The 16,015-nt window shown below is 43.1% G+C and overlaps 1 pseudogene; it reads left to right on the top strand.

Moving 5' to 3' along the window:
* The first annotated feature begins 582 nt into the window (after positions 1 to 582).
* Positions 583 to 15,624, top strand: LOC100722407 (patched domain-containing protein 3-like; annotated as a pseudogene).
* Positions 15,625 to 16,015: the final 391 nt, after the last annotated feature.

Genomic DNA, 16,015 nt, shown 5'->3' with positions numbered 1-16,015 from the left:
TAAAGCTAGTCTTTCTCTTGTTTTAATCAGACTTTATTGGTACATTCTAGGTATACATAATAATCACTTCATCACTCAGAATTTGCACCTGTACATGCTATAACTTGACTTTTCTCATTTTCTTCCACTTTCTTTAGTTCCTCCACCCCTATTTACAAAAACTTTATTTCCATTTTTATTTTATTTTTTTTACTTTTCCCTTCTTTCCATTCCCCCAAAGATACCAGTCTTATTACTTATTTTCTGTTCCATCTGTTCCTTGTTTCTTTCTTTTCCGCTATTCCTATGTGCTTTGGGATTAACTGTTTTTTAAAGGCTTCTATTTTGTCTCTATTATTGGTTTATGTGACATACCTGTTTATCATTCTTTTTATTACCTGTATTCTGATTTAACTCCCATCAGTTTAGCTGGTATTCCAGCTGACTTGTATTATCTACTGTAAATTCTCCACATGAACCAGACAGATGGTTACAAAGCGAATTTGGGCAAAAGATCTCATTCTATTGCGTTGTTTTTCATGGTGCTGGGGCTCATCCGCAGCCTGGTGTGCTCTGGACATCTGCTCTGCCCTGCGCTCCACCATGCACTCCGAGCTTACACTAAGATTCACTTTAAAGGTCTCCTCCAACAAAGCTGACCACAAAGGTCCTCAAGGTACAGAGCGCCTCCTCTGTGATCACACTATTGAAATTCACACAAGTTCACTGCTGATAAAATGATAATGTCACACGCACAGCGCTTTATTCTCGGAAGAATACCTCCAAAATGTCCCACTAAGGCTGAAAATAAAGCTTAAAAAGAACAGTTTTACGAGGATCAGTCTCTAAGGGCTCCTGACATCGGGGCTCATGAGCCACCTTTTGGCAGCGGCACCCAGGTCTTCCCGAGAGCTGGGCACCTTCTGCCTGCAGAGACCTCTTTGCCTTCTCTGAGGGGTAGTCAAGCTATCGGCTTCTCTCTTCTTTGCACGTTTCCTGCGTTTTCTTCGCATCTCTCTGGTAGCCAAGTGCTCGCTGATGTTCTCGGGCCTTGCCAGCTGCCCCGAGAGCCCACTGCAGAGAGCGATGGGGAGTGGTGGTGGCTCCTCCCAGGCTGCACAGCAGATGCTGGCTGTCCAGCAGGAAGCCCAGCCCAGCTCGGAGGAGGGCTGGGAGCAGCGGGGCCACTGTCTACTACTACCTCAGAGAGGTAGGGTGCCTGTCGTTTTCAGAGGCTGTTTTAGGTTGTACAGCCTATCAGTGCACACTCATTGTATCATTCTGATCCACACAAAGCATACTTTCTGGCACATGCCTGTAATCCCAGCACTTAGGAGGCTGAGGCAGGAGGATGGCCGTGAGTTTCAGGCCAGCCTGGGCAACAAAATGAGTTCAAGATCAGCTTGAACTGCATAATGAAAAAGTCTCAAAAAGATAAATAAATTAATAGAAAAATTAAAACCTAATACTGTTCTATCTCAAAAAATATTGCAGTTCTGTTAAATGTATACTGACGACTTACCATGTACAGATCAAAATCCTGACCAAACTTCTCACTTTATTAGCGGTTAAGCACTTGCTATCTCCCAGGTGCTGATATCTTTTCAACTCACCCCCTGGCCCACCAAAAAACCCTATAAAGACCCGCTGATTTTAACAAAAAGTTACAGGGCCTAGGATACAGCTCAGCTGCACAAGTGCCTGCCTGGCAAGTGCTACGCCCTAAGTTCGATTCCTGGTACAAAAAAAAAAGGGAAAGTGAGACTTGACAGATATATAACAAGCCCAGTGTCACAGAGCAAGAGGAAGCAGTGCCAAGGGTATAATTTTAGTTTCAATCATTTTAGAATAATCTAACAATTCTCTTATATTGGTCATAAAGTCAGTCACTATTCATGTTTCAGATGTGACTACCAAAAAATAATCAAAAGACAGCTCACGGAGCAAGTTTTTGAATCCTAACTTGACATCAACTTTAAGATACAGAAAAACATGTAATGAAATATTAAAGAAAAATGTACCTTGACAGAGCAAAAAATATATATGTATACCCTTGATTCCCACAGTTAGTAACTGCAATTGGCATGGTGTGCTCCACAGGAGCCCCGGGTCATCTCTAATCCTGGCACTACTTACCTCAGTCAGATACTACAAAATTACCCGCTTCCACACGCAGAGTCTGCACCTACTCCACGGAGCTCTGTTCCTGTACCTTAGCAACCTGCCAGAGCTCCAAAAGCAGACAGAACACAATTCTGTCTTCCAACCTCAATAAAACATGTTAAACACACATCGTTTCTACCTAAACTGAGTTCAGCTTCTGACCTGTTCACTTCTGTGATACAAAACATCTGCGAGATCTTTCTCTTCCAGATCTTCCCGATTTCTGAAATGCGACATTGCCTATCACCTCCAGTTCCTGAGCACCTACTCTCATCCTGATCCCTATTACTTGCTGGAGTCTCCTAGTCCAGGGCCTATCAATGCACAAACATAGTATGAAACAAATCAAGAGAAAACACCAGACTCAAATATGACTTCAAGATATTGTGCCCCTTCCGTATCAACATGTAGATCCCCGTCACGGAAATGATCCCACACCAAGAGATGTTCCCACAGCCTAAAGCATCCTCCACTGTGACCCTATCCCACTCCTACACTGTTCATGCAGTGCTCTCTTGCCTGAAGTATACTGCTATTCCTTGGAAATAGCATGGGAACCCTCCCAACTTTCATCTTAGACCACCAAGTACCCCTCGAAGCCAGCAGCATATGCCATAACCGCCCCCACGGGAACTGCAAAGTACTAAGACTACACCGAGAGCTGTGCAATGCCACTTCCATGCTGAAACTCAACCTAAAAACAGCCAGAAGGCAAGATGCAATTCTGCCAAAACTTCAGCAAGCAAAGCCATCTCTGCTCCTTTCAGAACCCAGGGCTCCACCTGCATCCTGTGGGCCTTGATCAGAGAGGTAGGGTGCAGAAGACCACTTTACATGCCTGTGTCTGCACTGCAAATCAAAGTGGGAATCCAAACTGGGGAGATAAAACTCATGTAGCCAAACATGTCAACAACAGCAAGGTTAGTACTGAGACAGCCGGAAGTCAAAGGAGGAAGTGACAGACCTCCTTTTTGTTTCTACTCTAACTGTCCCACCATCTACTCCTGGCTTAGTGGCCAGAGCAATGCTGCTGTCCAACAGAGTGCTATCAAGTCCCTGCTGGGCTAGACCCTTCTGAGGCGTCCAAGGCTGACCAGTGCCCTCCTACAGGGCTGTATCTTCCCCTACCTGGTCCCACTGTCTCGCCTGCCTTCACATCCTACAGACGAGTCTCCTACTCTGCCTGCAATGTCCTTCCCTAAAGAAGGGTCTGGGCCAGGATAAAAATACAGATGTCCCTGGGGCACAGCTGACCGAGACAGGAAGACTGCCTGCCTGTTCACGCCCAGCTGGGCGACTCAGAAAGACCTGGCTCAAAAAAATGCTGGAAATGTAACTCACTGTGAAGGCCCCAGGTCCAATCCCTAGTATCAAAAAAAAAGCGGGGGGGCTGGGGATTTAGCTCAGCGGCATAAGCACCTGCCTTCAAGCAGGCAGTCGTGAGTTCAATCCCTGGTACCGATAAAAATGAAAAAGACAAAAAAAAAAAAAAAGCGGGGATGCAATCACGTATTAGGTATCACTGAAAGCAGCTACTAAATACAAGTGCAGAAACTACTTTCAAAACCTTGTTGTCATTTTCATTAACACGTGACTTGCAGAACACAGTATGACAATTTTCTTCCTCTACCTTAAATCTTTTATATACACCAAATGGATTTGTACAAAAGAAAGTATAAGCTACGAGTTTAGTAGTGAAATGCAGTAACAGCAACTGCCAATCACAAAGGCTCATGTCTTAATCCCAGCACTTGGGAGATCACAAGCTCTAGGCCAGCTTAGGTCTTGCACCTGTCTCAAAAACTAAAATGTCAGAGAGACAGACACAGAGACACAGGGACAGAGGCAGGCTGACTAGGGCTGGCCCTCATCGCAGCCCTGTGGCCTCCATTATCACTATTACAACATCAGGGAGAGGACAGGAAGGTCTGGGGGATGCCAAACTAACTCCTTCATCCCTTCCCAGAAAGAACAGAATACTCAGCAGAGGCGCTCCCCTGTGCAGAGCTCATCACAGGGAAAAGATGTCATCTAAAAATGAATAAAATAGAATACACGCCGCCCAGAGCACAGAGTAGTGTGGAAATGACAGCTGCCCGTCAGGACAGGTCTAGGCCACTGCAGTTCAGCTGTGCGCTGCCAAGTGTCTTCCGCTGGAACCTCTGCTGACTGCTTCTCCACCTAGCACTAAGCCTGACTGCCTCTCAGCAACACCTGCATCGCACAGCAGGAGAGGACCTCAAGTTATGTCACTGAGCAGCTGTCTCCACACAAAACGGGCCCTCTGCGGCTGTCAATGTCACACACAGAAGCCCAGCAAAAGCACTCTACTTCTTCATCCTTAACTGTATCTGCCAGATATGTGGGCTTCATAAGGGATACATTAAATTCATACAGCGCCTAATAAAACTCCAATTCTGTACTGAGCATTTCCACACTTAAAAAACTAATCTTGGTTACATAAGACAAGATCATTGCTTTTTGGAACCACAAAATATTCAGGGATACAACTTGCAAATGATATACATATACATATATATATATATATTTTTTTTTTTCAAGAATAAGGCAGTATCTGGGTGTGGTGGCACATACCTATAATCCCAGCACTCAGGAGGCTGAGGCAGGGGGATCTCTGTGAATTCAAGGCCAGCCTCAGCTATGGAATGAATTCAAAGGCAACCTGAACTGCATAGGAAAGCCCTGTCTAAAAAAGAAAGAGAAACATAAGGCAAACATGGCAAAAGGTAAGTGTTAATAAGTTTAGGAGAAAGCCATAGAAATATTAATTGCACTATGCATACGTCCCACCTTCCAGACAGTACAAAAATTTTCATGATAAAACATTAAGAGAAAAAGAAAGCACATCAAACAATACGATGAAAAATTAATACAAAACCAATACAACCGCCCAACCCGCGCGCCGAGCCACGCCCCTGCCGCCCGCGCTCCCCTCCTCCCCTGGCGCCCCCGGGCGCTCGCATGCGCACTGGAGCCGCTAACCCTAACCCCCAAACAGTAACCCTAACTGACTATGATCTTAACCCCTAACCCCAACTCTTAGAAAATACAAAAGTTAAAGTTTCCCAAATTTATTCTGCAACACCAAAAGATATTCTCTACACCTAATCCTAACCATAACCATAACCCTGAAACCCCTCACACTAAACACAGATCCTAACCACTAACCCTAGCCTGAGCCTAATGAACTAACCATAACATTAAGCATCACACAGGCCATAAACTTAAATGCTAAATCTAATCTAACCCTAGCCCTCAGCCTAACACCTAAGCTTGATCCTCACCCAAAAATTAACTTTAAGCCCTCACCATAACCTTAACTCTATCCCTAACCCTAACTCCAACCCCACCACAAAACCTTGAGTAAAAACCCAACCTAAAACTGAAATATCTCTTATTTCTGATCCTAAAACCAACCCAACCCTAGCCCTAAACTCTTCCCCTATCCTAATTGCTAACCCTATAACCAATTTCCAACTTTAATCCCAAACATAACCACTAACCCTAACTGGAAACCCTAATTCATGGCCACAGGAAGCAGGAGACCTCACATACTCAAGGCTTTCTCAGGATGTGGGATCTGTCAGCTGAACCGATCATGGAGGAGCAGTGTGCAGACCAAGATCCCTCCGGAGGATCCCCTCAGGCTGCCTGGGTTTCCCTGAGTCGGGGCCACCTGCAGTGCAGAGTACTGGACAGTTCCAGGCCTGGGGGAGGGGATCGCCATTAGGGAAGGGGCGGGGCTCAGGGCGAGGTCGGGCCACTGCCCAGCTCCAGCCTTTGCCCCTGGGAGACATGGCGGGGCACGCAGGGCCTGGTCCTGCGCGGTTACTTAGTGGCCATGGGATGAAAGTTCACCCCTTCAAGGTGAAGCCGCAGGAAGAACCTGCGACTGAACCGCAGGCAGAGCCAGAACTCAGGCTCCAGGGATGGCAGCCCGAGGAGGCAACGCCAGAGGGAGGGCCTGGGCCCAGCTGGGAGAGGCCCAGCTCCAGCAAGGTGGCAGCCTCGGAGCCCAGTTCTCGGAATGGGAGCCGCAGACCCGTGAAAGCTGAGCAGCCTCGGGGACCTCAGGGCCTGGTGTCGCTCTGCGCCACCTGCACACTGACTGCCTCTAGGCACTGCTGATCCACGCCTTCGTGCGCGTGCGCGACTGTAGGCGATCACCTCTGGGTCTTCCTGCTTCTACCTCTGCTCTCATGGCCGCCCTGGGCACCGGCTTCCAGTATGTGGGCTTGGAGGAGGAGGAGGACGTGGAGGAGAACTACACACTGATCTGGAGCCGGCCAAGAACGAGTGGCACTTAGTGCAGCAACGTTTCTCCACCAACAGCGAGAGCTTCTGAGCCTCCAGGATGAACAAGGGAACCCCTTCGCTTTCTTTCTGCTGGTCTCTGGGGGCAGCTCACTGCTAGACCAGGAATCCTTTGCAGAAGTCAAAAGATTGGACCAAGCGGTGCAGACTCTGAATGTACAGGAAAATGGAAAGTGTGTGCCAAGTACCAGGACCTCTGCGTGCCCTCCAAGCCACTCCTGTACTCCTGGCAGCATCTGGACCCTCGATCTGAGGGAGATCAGATTCCCCGTCCATGTGCACACTGGCTGCCTCATCAGCCTGGTGGGCTTCTTTGGAGGGAACAGCTGGGTAAGACAGCGGGGAGAAGCCAGTTACTAAGAGGCTAAAGCCTTGCAGCTGCTATACTACCTGAACACAGCGCAGGGAAGACAATAAGCAGAGCAGGAGGGGGGCGGTCCACTTCCTGAACCAGTTTGAGGACATGAAGAAGAGGCTGGCCTTGAAGAAGCTGCAGGTACCTTGGGGCCAGGGTGGCCGGGAGGCTGGGGAGGTGGGGGTCTGGGGGTCTGGGGAGAGGGCCTGCAGGACTTCTAACCGCTGGAGCCGTCCCTGGCCCCAGACTGGAGTGCTCTGCTGTGTTTGGTGCTTTATCCAGCTTCCTCAGATTAACACAGGAGGACATCACAAATCACGCCCTTGGGGGTGTTCCTGTGGACCAGGTAAGTCTTACATCCAACAGCTAGGTCTGCTTAGCAGGGACACTAAGATTCTCATTTCATTTTGGGTTTGGTTTTGTAATCAAATTACCTTGCAATTCTTACTAGGATTATAGTCATATGCCACCATGTCTGTATCTTACAATCTTTTTTATTTCTCTTGAATTTGAGAATGCCTTCATTTTTATGCCTACTTGTGTCTTCTGTCTTATTTTTCTTTGTCATTCTGGATAAAGTGTAGTCAATTTTATTGATCCTTTCAAAGAGCAAGCTTTTGGTATATTGGTCCCATTGCTTTTCTGGTTTCTATTTAATCTGTTTTAAACACTGGTGTTTTGATCACTGTTCTTGCTTGCTTGCTGCCGTGGTCTGAATGTTGGTGTCTTCCTGAGATCTTTACCTTGAAGCCTAACTCCCAGTATGATAGTATTAAGAGGTAGGCACTTTGGAAGATGATTAGAATGAGATTTTGAATATGATAAGAGTGATAAGTAGCCTGTTACTGCCTTCCACCAAAGTGAGGATGGAACAATCTATGAAACGAAGGGTGTGAGCTCTCTCTAGATACTGAATCAGCCAGCAGCTTGATTGGGGCCCATCTACCTCTAGAACTGTGAGCTTCTGTTGTTTTTAAGATACTTATTCTGAGATATTTTGTTATAGCAGACACAACAGACTAAGACACTTCTGTTAGCTTTGTGTTTGCTTTTTCTCTTTTCTAGTTCCACAAAATGTTGTGTTGTTAATGCTTTGATGTTTTTCTTTTTTTTTAACGCAGTGTTTATATCCATATATTTCCCTCCAAGCACTGTTGTCACTTTATAAGTTAGGGTATGTTGCATGTTCATTTCTGACCTTCAGAGTGCTTTCTAGTGTCTCTTGTGATTTCTTTTTGATTTATTGGTTACTAGTCTGTTACTGAAGCTTTGTGTGTTAGTTGGGTTTCCATTTGTTGTTCTACTATTTTTTTTTTTTTTTGTCTCTTTCATTTTTATCGGTACCGGGGATCGAACTCACGACCGCGTGCTTGCAAGGCAGGCGCTTATGCCACTGAGCTAAATCCCCAGCCCCTGTTGTTCTACTATCGATAGGAAGCTTTGTTCCCCTGTTGGTTATGAAAGGTGCCTTTTTAGTTTGTTTCTAAAAATTTGTTCAGACTTGTTTTGCAGTTTACCTCATGGCCTGTCCTAGAGAATGTCCCAGTGCCCTTGAGAGAAAAGTGTGTGCTACTGTTGTTGAGCTGAATGTCTGTGTACTTTGCAGGGTCTAATTGTTCATAGAGTTCTTCATTTTCCCAGTGTCCTTACGGATCTCAGCCAGATGTTTTACTTGTTACTGAAAGTGATAATTAACATAGCCTTTCTTTTGTTTACTGCTTATATGGAGTATCTTTTTTCTGTACTTTCCCTTTCAATCTACATATTTTTGCTTGAGATCTTTGGGAATTGTTTCTTTTCTTTTCTTTTTTTTTTTTTTTTTTTTTTTTGTCTTTTTCCTTTTTATGGGTACCTGGGATCGAACTCACAACTGCCTGCTTGCAAGGCAGGCGCTTATGCCGCTGAGCTAAATCCCCAGCCCCAAATTGTTCTTTTCTAGAATTTCCCACTTAATATTTTTGGACCATAATTATCTATAGATAATCTGAAACCACAGAAAGCAAAACAATAAATAAGAGGAGACAACTATGTTCAAATTCCCACTTCTTCCCTATTCAGTGTTAGATCTTACTAGAAAGACTTTTTGAAAAAGTATTTGGGATTTTGATAATCATTGCCCCAAATTGAAAGACTGAAGCAACATAAAAATTAGGAACAACATAGAGGACAAGTTGCCTTCCATTGTCTAATGAACATCAAATGCAAGGAGATTTAAAGAAATTCAAGTTAACATCCAGTTCCTTAGTATCACCACCAATACCCATCACTTTCCATGTCCTCCAAGTTTCACATCAGAAAAGCACAGAGGCTCAAAAAAAGAAATGGGAAGAAATGTGTCACATGTAACACTTTACCTTCATTAATCTTTCTGATTTGTTCATTTTGTTTTTTTCTTATTCTAAACTCATGCACACCAACATTGATGGTTCATAGAAGTTTATTATAAAAGAGCAATTTACTTGTGCTTTGTAATTTGCATTTCCATGTTGTTTTGGATTCCGAATTTTAATTCATAGCATTTACAGGTAGGAAAAAAGTGAAATGTGACTGCAATGTATGTGTAATATGAAGTTTTTTTTATAGTTAAATGTCGCCCCGTCACAGTGTATGTGTAATATGTATGTGTACAATTTTTGATGTTTAATATGTCCTTGTCTGAAGGACTTCAATTATGTTCCTGCTGTTTTGGAATCATTGAACGTACTCCTCAGTTGTCTCTCTTAGATTTCAAGTCCAAACTTGATTTCTCCCCCCTATTAAAAAATCTGGAGGGTAAATATCAGCCATTTGTTTGGAAGCAATTTTCAGCAAGTAAAAATAACACTCGAGGTCATTGTCAATATTTTAAAGCATAGTGTTGTGGATGTTGTAGAGATAAAGTCCAGAATCATATGTTAAAATGTCTTCTTATAGGTGCGATCTAAATGTGTAGTGATGCCAAGTGTGGTGGCACATGCCTGTAATCCCAGCACTTGGGAGGCTGAGGCAGGAGGATCATTGTAAATTCAAGACCAGGCTGAGCTACAAAGCGAGCTCAAGGCCAGCGTGCACTTCATAGTGAGACCCTTCCTCGAAAAGACCAAAATAGATAGATAAATAAATGTAGGGTGCATGTTTAAATTTAAAATTTCATTACAGCAAAAGACTCATTGCCATTAATTCCCCTCAAAATAACTTCTATTTCCTTTGAAAACACTTAGCCTGTTGTTCTTGCAGTATCTGAAGCCGTTCTGGAGGCCTCTTCTGTGAGAATATGCAAGTCATGAAAAAACTTTTTCGGCGAATGCTGCTGCCAAGTGTTTTCTGATAGAAAGCTGTTTTATGCTATATTCATGGCCAGGCAGAGCTCAGGAGTTGGTGAAAAGGCCACTGAGTCTGTGTTCCGTCCCTGGTATTGTTCGCCCTCTGATAGGAATTGGATAGGATCCAAATGTGTCTCCAGAAGTTTGTGTGCTACAATCTGAAAACATGAGACTGTGTTTTCATCTACCTTATATTCACTGGACCTGGCACCATTAGTCCTCAGCTCTTCCCTAAAATCAAAATGACGGGAGAAGTCAGTGTTGTGAATCAGCTCAGGATTTGAGGCAGCCACTATAGCCTAAGTAAACACACCTCAGAAAGAGGAATTCCAGAACTGATCCAAAAGGGACAAGAGCAAAGAGTGAAGTGTATTTGAAGCAAGGGAGAGTATTTGGTGGTGGTGGAGGAGGGGTTTGTTAAATGGCAATGTTCTCTTACTGCAATGAATTTTTTTTTTTTTTTTTTTTTGTACCAGGGATTGAACTCGTGGCTGCACGCTTGCAAGGCAGGTGCTTATGCCGATGAGCTAAATCCCCAGCCCTGTAATGAATTTTTAAAAATACAATTATTCGTGTGGTTTTTCAACCATAACTTCTATATTCTCATTTCTGTTGGCCTAACAAGGAAAGAGGCGCATTCAAAATACAGCAGGTTTCAGCTCCTTTTTTTCCCCAAGTTAATAGCAACTTTCCTACAGAGCATACTTCACCAGTGGAAAAAAATTTTGAAAGTAATTTAAAACCAGGGTTTTGTATGTTTTGTTACCACAGTGCATAATGAACTAGCCTTGAAGTGCAGGGCTATTTGTGTTGTTGTTCATGGCCAGTTGGAGCTCCAGAGTGGATAGGAAGGTAACTAGGTCTGTTCTGTCTCTGCTACTGCTGGTCCTCTGCTGTGGACGGGGTGTGATCCAAGCGTGTCTCCAGAAGTCTGTACGCTGCAGGCTTGGTCCCAGTGTGGTATGAGGAGATGGTAACACCTTCAGGAAGCAGGGCCTAATGGAAAGAGGTTAGGTCATAAGGTTCTTTCTCCCTTGAAGGGAAGTTAGGTAGTTCTCGTGGGTCTCTGGATAATTGCTGTGTGATGGCAAGTTGTGATAGAGAGTTCAAGTCTCTTGAGTCTGTCTGGCTTCCTGTCTGGCTGGTGCTCTCTCCATCTTACATTCTCCCACCATGATGCCATCTACCAGGTTATGACACCATGAGCAGGGCCTGCCACAGTACCAGTATCATGCTCTTGGATCCCCACAGCAGAACCTAAATAAACCTCTTTTCTTTACAGATTATCCATCATCAAGTATTTCATTATAGGAACAGAAACTGGACCAACGCAGCCCTTCCCTTTCCTGTCATTTTCCATTCATGCCCTTCTGAATATCGAATGCAGGTGCCCATCTCAAGTACTGAGTAAATCTTTATGATTCTGAAATGCTAGTCAGTAGATTAGTGCTTGGGTCCCTGCATGGGAATCATCCAGAAGTTTGGTAAAAGTATATATCACTAGCTTTTCCATCCTTACCATTCCATCTCAGAGTGTGCCTGGAAATTTAAAGTCTCCAGCAGACAAGTGTTGAAATTGTTGCCCCAATGTCCAGGTCAGGAATTTCGGTGAGGAAGCTGCCACTACAGATTCCACGATATTTCCCTCAAAATTTACAGATTGGGCTGCATAGGTAGCAAAGTATTGGTTGCAGTCTGAGGAGTGTCTTCTGCTGTCTTGGCAATGGTGAGCAGCTTTGGTCTGATGCTGCACATTGGAGTACCATTTGGGACCATAGTTAAAAATTCACCATTTCTCCTTCTAGCTGAGCAAAAAATGCAAAGGTGCACATTATTGTGTACATGAGATAGAGGGAAGGGATTGTCTGTAGGTGGATGCAAAGATTCAACGTGAGGAGCCAGGAAAAAGGAAAATCCCATGCAATTATGTGTCTTTGGAGCTGGAAAAATCCAGTACCCCAAACAGACAAATAGAGAACATAAATAATAATTCACACATAACAATGGAAATCTCTGAAAATCTGAGAAAAATAATTTGAGCTCTCAATTAAATCAAGGAATACAAATCAAAGTACAAGTGACAGCTTGTTTTTTTACTCAGTCCAGCGGATGGGGTTTGGAAAAGGTTATGTGCGAAGGAAAACCCTCCTAATACCCTTCTAATTATGCTGTGGGAAAATGTAAATTGCTACACAGATTTTTTAGGCCAAGTTTGCAACAAATCAAAAGACTTAGAGAAACAGTACTTTTGACCCATCAATTTCTCTTAGAATCTGGTCACGCAATCAAGCAAGATCACAGGCAGAGAGGAACTGGCAGAAACAATTACATCAGGCTGAGATCTGTCAAATCAAATGTAGCAAAGGTAAAATATTGCAGGGGCTGGGGATTTAGCTCAGCGGCATAAGCGCCTGCCTTGGAAGCAGGCATTCGTGAGTTCGATCCCCGGTACCGATAAAAAGGAAAAAGACAAAAAAAAAAAAAAAAAAAAAAAAAAAAAATATATATATATATATATATATATATATATATATATTGGAATGATATTCCATATATATATATATTGGAATGATATTCCATATATATATTGGAATGGTATTCAGTCTTATATACCTATTAAATAAAAATTCCTGACTACAAAACATTTGAAATAGAGAAATAGCTATGTGTACGTTTATGTAGAACAAATTCTACATGGATATACATTGAAGCCCTAATAGGAATCATCGCTGAGGAGTGGAATCCTAGTTTTCATGGTACTTTTCAGAGTTTATTTAACAGAGCACATGAGAAAACAAAGGCATTAATTTTAGAAAGTAAGCAACTTGGAAGAGTCTGTTCCTTGTTTTCTAGAGGAGATAGTCATGTGGATTGGATGTCTGTTTTGGCCCTGCTGAGCACAGCTCCCCGAACACACAGTCACTGGGTGTACCCTGAAGTCATAAATAGTTATAGTTAAAGCATATGCTGCTGTTTTATGATAAGCCATTTCTGTGGGGTCTGTACATACATAAGAGTGTGTGTGTGATTTTTAAAACTTAGCCAAGAAATGTATAAGGACAATTAAAGTTTCTATAATTAACCAAATTAGTTTTTAAACGTCTGACAAATATCAGTTCAAGAGCTGATTATCCCAGTTGAGCAGGAGTGAAGCCTCCTGGCCAGCAGCAATAGGGTGTGGGAGTGGAGGGAGTGGCAGGCTGCACAGCTGTATGTCCAGGTACACCTCCTACCTCCTGGCATGTCGGATCACACACATGGCATGTCGGGAGTTAGAGGCCAGGTTCTAATCCCAGTACCCTCCTAACTTCTTCAAAGTTGTTTACCTCCAAAATATGAAAAGTAAATTGAAATTAAGATCAACATTTCAGTTCCAAGTACTGAGGAGATACCAGTACATGGAAGCAGAGGCATGCAAGAGTGAAAGTGTGTCCACTCACAGAAAGTTTGAAGGAGTCACAATTTATCTGAAACAGGTTCACACTGTCCTTCCTGGTCTCCTTTTTTCCCAGTCTTCACTGGTGATTTCAGAGTCCTCAACTGTTCTTACGTTCTATTCCAAACCAATCAGGAAATCTCATGGTGGAAAGGAACCAATTCATAGTAGGCAAGTAAAGATTTGGAATAGAGTATGCCATGCTGCATGTAAACTAAGACTTTTTACTGAGGAAGGCCTGATGAACTCTGTTGTAAATTCAGAGGCAACTAAGAGAAAGAATTATGGAAGACATAGTATTGAAGCAGAGATTGTAGCCAGATATGGTACATGCCTGTAATCCCAGCACTTAGGAGGCTGAGGCAGGAGGATTGTTGTGAGTTCAAGGCCTGCTCAAACTGCATAGCGAGACTTTGTCTAAAAAAAAGATTATGCAGAATAAATGATACAGAGAAAGAAAATGGTCTGTCTACTTAACCATTAACATATATTAACATGTATGAAGATTCTGTTCCTCTTTAACAGGTGTTGGTGTTGATGATGTGTTCATCGTGATTCCTGCCTGGCAGAAGACCAGCCTCATGGACAGCATAAGAAAGAGAATGTCCAAGGCCTATACACATGTGGTAGTGTCCATCACAATTACCACCGTCAGCTACGTCCTGGCCTTCTATACAGGGATCATGAGCTCTTCCAAGGCCATACATACTTTTGTGTCTACACAGGAATAAGCTTGCTTTTTTGCTATTTTTATAGCATCACCTGGTTTGGAGCAGTTATGGCCCTAGATGGTAAGAGAGAAGTAGTCTGCCTACAGTGGTTGAAAAGCCAGACCAAAAATGGTCTTCATGAAAAAAGGCCTGCTGCCTGGCCTTTGGTTCTGTCACAGATGGACAGAAACCGATGTCCACCCAATGAATGTGTTCTTTAGAGACTATTTTGGTCCTTTTCTTACACGCACCAAGACCAAGTTTTTCATAGTGCTGACATACATTTTGTACATGATACGCAGTATATATGGGTGTTATAAGTGCAGAAAGGCTTGGGCCTTTGAAAGGTGGCCAGTGATGGTTCCTACATCACACCATATTATGATGTAGGGAAGATTATTTTTCATATTATGTCCCAGGGTTATGGTTGTTGTCACTGAAAGTGTTAAATACTGAGATGAAGATGTAAGGCAAAAATTGGAAAAAATGTGTAGTGGGTTTTCAAGAAAACAAGTATGTAGATAAAAATATTACAGAGTTTTGGTTACAGACATACATGCACTATATGAAAGGTAACAGTGAAGATTCTAATGATAGGAATTCTTTTATGGACAATATTTCTGTAATATTTCATCATCAAATGAAATCATTTCTCCCCAGGGTTTCATTTGGACTAAGATGTTGCTAACCCAGTCAGAAAGAAGTTAATGTTACAACAGTTACCAGATGGAGCCAAACAATGTGAGGTCCCTTGCTTGTGTATAACCTCATATATTCTGACCAGTATGGGGGAGTACTGGAAAGCACTTTTTGCAATGTCATGGCTGCATCAGCAGCTATGTTCCTGGTCTCCTTGGTGCTTATCCCTAACCCAGTGTGTGCCTTGTTGGTGACACATGCAGTCAGTTTTGTAATTGTGGAAGTGACAGGTTTCATGGCATTCTGGAAGGTCAATCTCAGTTCCCTATCCATGATTAACCTTGTAATTTGTATAGGGGTTTCTTTGGATTTTTCTGCACACATTTCCTATGCTTTTGTTTCCGGTTCTGAGCCCTCGGCAAATGGAAAGGCAATGGAGGCCTTGCATCTGTTGGGCTCCCCGGCGTTACAGAGTGCAACCTCAACAGCAGTAGGGGTGTACATTTTAGCTGTTGCCCAAGCACACAGCTTCAGGACATTTTTAAGGTTATGTTTCTTATTATGGTATTTGGGGCTGCCCATGGCCTCATTTTTATTCCAGTATTCTTAACCTTTATCTGAAGGTCTGTTTGAAAAGCCACTAAAAAAAGGCCAGTTGTAGAATTCTGACTGACCCAATCCAATCTGATTTTTTTAAATGCACAATTAAGAAAAGTTGATAAGGGCTGGGGATTTAGCTCAGCGACATAAGCGCCTGCCTTGGAAGCAGGCAGTCATGAGTTCGATCCCTGGTACCGATAAAAAGGAAAAAAACAAACAAACAAAAAAAAGTTGATAAACTTTAAATGAAAACAGACTGCTTGACTTGGAGATTCAATTTTAAATCATTATCTAACATAGCCTGAGAAAACTTAGTTTTACATGAAAATACTAAGTTAGTATTGTCATCCTAATGACAGCTGCTATAGTCAAGTACAAGGTATAAGGTATAACTTTCTAGCCATTTTTTCCTTTTTTTTTTTTTTTTTTTTTTTTTTTGATTCCAGGGATTGAACTCACAACCTCAGGCTTGCCAGGCAGACGAATATGCCACTGA

Source organism: Cavia porcellus, unplaced genomic scaffold, assembly GCF_034190915.1.
Source record: "Cavia porcellus strain 051 isolate PalLab524CR breed Dunkin Hartley unplaced genomic scaffold, mCavPor4.1 scaffold_38, whole genome shotgun sequence".
Lineage (NCBI taxonomy): Eukaryota > Metazoa > Chordata > Mammalia > Rodentia > Caviidae > Cavia > Cavia porcellus.
The sequence above is the reverse complement of the archived record's forward strand: the minus strand, read 5'-3'. Positions and strand labels throughout refer to the sequence as shown.